Below are 5,446 nucleotides of genomic sequence, written 5' to 3'. Positions count from 1 at the left end.
ATATAGCACTACTCTCTCTAGAGCTAGATGATGCATTTAAATTTGTAAAGCTGTGTGGTTATATAATCCACCAGGCGGTTCCATTAGGAACAGGATGAAGCGGTCAATCTGAATACATACACCAGCGCTGAGAGAAGCTCAAGTGTGAAAGTGTGGAGTATTTTGCATGATAACTGCAGTATAGAGAAAACCTAGGCTGGACTGCTTATCCCCAAAGTTTACTAGAACAGTTTGTATCCTGCTTGACATAATAAGCTTTAGCTTTTTGAGGCATCAGACAGAGAGAAATCCTCAAAGGGGTCACAAGGAAATGTCTTTTCCCAGTGGAAACAAATGAAGAACCGTTAAAAATAACCTCTTAAAAAGATTTCATCAGAACATTAAATTTCCCTACGTATACACTGCAAATATTTATATCTCTGTCGTCAGCTCATTTAATTAAAATAAAATGTAAGCATATCCTACTCCTGTGACTAGCTAATAAACAGCTTGTGTCATCCAGATATAATTATGTTAGCTTACAGGAAGTCAGATAAGTGAGATAGCATTAAAAAAGCATTATCGTAGATAGGGGTCCTTGCTGTATGCCACTGTTTTGGTTACACCCCTGACAGTATAGACATCTGTAGTCCATACTGCATATTAGCCCTCTGCTAAGGAAGTTTCCTTTTCAGGCATTTTGCATTGGAACATATTTTGTTAGTGATTTTGTTGAATGCTAATTTATATTTATGGATATATAGCTAATTTCTGAAATAAAGCCAATTAATTAGTAACTGATGAAAGATTTTAGTATCAGGATCCCAATCTTAATGTCAGTGTCCCTGTACACTAAAAACCCAAACCAAGCTATCTGTACAAAATTATTATTTATGCTGCCCATGATGACACATGTAGCCAAAAGAAATCTACAAGCAGAATTCATAGATTCAAGAGCAAAATATATATGTTGTAAATGCAAAACAGAAAAAAAGTAATACAAAATATTTTTTAAAAGATACTTAGTATTTAGGGTTTATTTTGGTTTTTAAAATGCATTCATTCATTCTTTCATTCATTGTCTGTAACCACTTATCCCAGGGGTCAGCAACCTTTACCACTCAAAGAGCCATTTGGACCCATTTCACACAGTAAAGAAAACACTGGGAGCCACAAAACCCTTTTGAAATAACACTGCACATAACAGGGTTTTTTTGCCTTTGTGCTATGTATAAACAAACTATACTGTGTTACATTTATGAAATCAATGAACGACTGCAGAGAAAATGCAAACATTTCTGCATGCAACAAAACATTTTTAACTCAGAAAAAAAGATGTTGGGTTGACAGTTAGGTAAAATCCTCAATGTCTATTTGAGTCCTTGTAGTAATGGAAAAAAAACGGTGAACTTAAATTATCCACTGGCAGCAAACAAAAATGCTGTCCTCTCTCTGCATGCCATCATTATTTTACTGGCACCGTGCACTCAGCTGTCAAAAAGTTCAAGAAACCACACACTGGCGGGTCTCGCACATTGGAAGTTGTGACGTGTATTAAGAGCGACAAAAATATTTTAAATATTAAAATATTTTAGATGTTACAAGATCGCCATAATCTTCATAGAATTACATTTTGAAAATGAACAAACCAAAATAAAATGCATTTTAATTAAATACTCATTAATTATTTTCAAAAGCTGAGCCGCATCAGAGAGATCAAAGAGCCCTCTGGAGCCACGGGTTGCTGACCCCTGACTTATCCAGTTCAGGGTGGCGGTGGGTCTGGAGCCTATCCAGAATCAGTGAGCGCAAGGCAGGAACACACCCTGGAATGGGCACCACTCACAACACACTCACTCACACCTATGGTCAGTTTTGAGTTGCCAATCCACCTCCTAACGTCTGTTTTTGGAATGTGGAATGTCAAAGACAGTCACTCAGAGCCGGACTTGAACCCACAATCTCCAGGTCTGTGTGACTGTGACACTACCTGCTGCGCCACCATGCCGCCTAGTTTTCAAAATGAATACAGAAAAACAAGAATTACTTAAAAAGAAAATAATGACAATTACCTAATTACTTGAAACAAACTGAAAAGGTATAGGTTGAAGCATTAGCTCATTAGCTTTATTACTCTTTCCAATTATTACTTATTTTGATTTGCATTTTGCTCGTCTTTATTTTTAATTTATTTTGGATTTTTCTGGTAAGCTCTTTTGCTTCTGAAAAGTCTATTTGCTTATGCACTTTTTTTTTTTTTGCTTCTGACTTTTGGAACACTCTTCATCTGTGTTGGTCTTTTGAGAAATTTTGACACAAATTTCTCTCCACACTCAAAAAATTGAACCAAGGGGGTTGTATGCCTTACAGAATGAAAATATATTGGAGTTATATAAGCTATTTATGTTTTGGTTGAACACCTAATTCGTACTTCTCTGATTTACATAAATATAGGAGTTGTTGGTTGAATAAAATTTGTTTAGTTTGGTACAACTAATAAGATATAAAATGGTACAATATTTCATTCACTAGCTCCTACTGAGCATGCTCAATTCCAAACGGAAATGAGGAACAAGGAGAAACATGGCTGCACGGGTGCAATTTCACTGAAGCAGGCTGAAAACGGAATCCACCTCCATCCACAAAATGCATGTAAGTAAAGTTCTTTTAAGATAAATAAATATTTAAACCTAAATGTCAGCAATACAGGCTTATTTGATTACATAATTGGTTTATAACTTTAAATGTTGCTTGCTAGCCTGTGCTGCTGAAAGCAATTCCCTCTTTTAAAACTATTTATAGCACTCAGAAGAAAAAAAAACAACAACCAAGCAAATACATCCCCATGTCCTAAACACCTCTTGTGCATGGTAAGCAATTTTTTATTTTTTTATTTTTGCGGAATAATCATTTACATTTTTGCCTTTGTTGTGGCATTAATGTTTTCAATGTAGTTGGAGTTCAGAATTTTGATGTAGTAACCAGCCTTTGCCAGGGAGCAATATATTTGGAGCTTACAGTCTAATTGCAAATATACTTAAACTTTAGTTATTTGAGCTGTTTCTCACAATGTGAATTATCATGAAACCACTATCATGCATTTTAGGACCCTTGTTAACACTAAAATTACAGAGCATCACAGCTAACCCTAGCAAAAAAAGAAAAAAATTATGATTTAAATGACTGGCACCTAAGTACATTCTTTTTTATTATTATTATTTATATATTCCACAACATCCCAGCTTTTGGAAATGGGAATGTAGGTTAGAGCAGGGCGATATGGCCAAAAATGTTTTCACGATAAGGTTTTCTATATTAATCAATCTCTATTTATCGTGATATTAACATTTTGTCACACTGTGACAAAGGACATCCTTCTAAAAATATAGACTGAATACACCAAAAGTTCATTACTATACAATATATATATATATATATATATATATATATATATATATATATATATATATGCACATATAGTATGCACATTACTCAAATTCACAAGGAAAGATTTTCACTGGAACAATAACATTTTCTTAACACTTAAATGTAATGATATATTTGTCTTGTGCTATGAAAACAAGCGTCTAAAGGAGCAGAAAGAGTAAAAAGATAGATTAAGAAGAGTTTAAAATAATAAATAAATAAATGAACACTCCCAAGTGCTGAACTATAATCATATTGCACTTAACCCCGCTAGAAAGCTTAGAACAGTGCTTGTAACTATGTGAAAGCTAGAACGTTTTCAGTTCACCCCTGCATTCATTCACTGCCTTTAACCGCTTATCCAGTTCAAGGACGTAGTGGGTCCGGAACATACCCAGACGGGAAAATTCCACCCTTGGGAGTTTTTATTCAAGAGAAGCAGCCTGATCTATGGTATCGGAGCCAATTAAAAATTTGCGAGCTGACAAAGTAATTTCGTGTGAGGAAAACCACGTCAGGCAACAAAGAGTGCTCTTGCAAACGGAAAACATTTCCCAGGAGGAAAATACACTTTGAGTGAAGAAAAACCCACCAGATTCTCCCTGCGCACGAGGGAGTTTCTGCACTTGTGTTCTGACAGGGGATCGCCATACCAAACAAAATACACCCCAAAACACATCAGGGTTGAAACTCTTGCTCTTATACCTTTCCAGTTGTAATCGTTTGATACATTGTTTTGTCCATCTTAGCATGACAGCTACCCCTGAAGAGCATGCGTCTCTAAGTCTTTATACACCTACCTAAATGTTAACCATGAGAAACTTGTGAAAGGATATATGTTAAGGTACATGATATCGTGATTATCATTTTACCTTCAAATAAAATATTATACCAGACGGCAGTTTTCTGGGTGAATCTAATTTGTGCCTATTGTGTAATTTTATTTGGAACATCTATACAATGCCCTTGTAGTTTTATTCACAGACTCTAAACTACAGTGTGCTTTCTACTCAATGTGTTATTTGGTTCCCCAAAGGAACTATTCAAGTCGTGTCAGTTCCTTGCTAGTGGCATGATTTGTTGCTGGTATGACTGAATGAAGCAAACAGGTTAGATAATGTAACAGTGTTAGATATGGTGTTGAACAAAATTAATTTGTTCATATGCAATACTTTTCAGCAGGACACACATGCACATGGAGCAGACAGTTATGGGAGTTTGGTGTCATCACTGAGATTTGGAGATCCTGGCAAACATTGTGGTTGACGATGCTATGTTGTTTTGCCTGATATTGCCTCAAATAATTCATTACCCACAAGAACTGAGAAGCAACTTCAAAGTGCTCCAAAAGATCATCAAGAACCTTGATGCAAAGATTATCAGCAAAGGTACAGGTACCTAAAGAACAAGCTTCTACAATGAGTAGTTTTGCAAGCAGTACCAAAAACACTTTTTAACTGCCTGTGTGCATTAATGGCTGGTTACTTGTAGGTTCTCAAACATATATGTATTGGCTATATATTGTTGTTTTCCAAACAAATACTCTGAATTTCTCAAATGGTTATCCTGGGGGTGTTGAATGCTTCCTGTAAAAATAGTTTCTCTTTGCTCCACAGTTCTGGTTAGAACTGAGCATGTTCAGTAGGATCTCCTCAATGTTTAGAGACTTTTCTTGGTTTTTGAATAAAGCTGAGGGTTTTTTTTTTTACATTTGTTATGCTGGTTTATTTTCTTTAAGTTAGCTCTACTTAGATGGAAATTAGGTGCTTCATATTAAATAAATATTGAACAATATTTGTACTTATTAATGAAAGGCATTTTAGTTAAATTGTATTAAACCACACTACTAACATTAATACAATTAAACAATTAAAGTTTGTTCCACTAAAAAAACAAATATGTTTAGTTTAGTGAAGGTCAATTAATGTCACGGGGGCGTGATGAGTGGAATTACGGAGGCGGACACACTCGCTACAACACAGACAGTTTAATAAAGAGCAAACAGAACAAACGAACTTAACGAGAAACACGAAATAACATT

General features: G+C 35.3%; 1 long non-coding RNA gene across 1 annotated transcript; it reads left to right on the top strand.

Moving 5' to 3' along the window:
* The first annotated feature begins 2,511 nt into the window (after positions 1-2,511).
* LOC136706974 (uncharacterized) lies at positions 2,512-4,719 on the top strand. The gene is made up of 3 exons (XR_010804185.1): positions 2,512-2,631; positions 2,782-2,849; positions 4,585-4,719. It is a non-coding gene; the product is annotated as an uncharacterized lncRNA (long non-coding RNA).
* The last annotated feature ends 727 nt before the right edge of the window (positions 4,720-5,446 follow it).

This window comes from Hoplias malabaricus, chromosome 9 (genome assembly GCF_029633855.1).
Source record: "Hoplias malabaricus isolate fHopMal1 chromosome 9, fHopMal1.hap1, whole genome shotgun sequence".
NCBI classification, from domain to species: domain Eukaryota; kingdom Metazoa; phylum Chordata; class Actinopteri; order Characiformes; family Erythrinidae; genus Hoplias; species Hoplias malabaricus.
The sequence above is the reverse complement of the archived record's forward strand: the minus strand, read 5'-3'. Positions and strand labels throughout refer to the sequence as shown.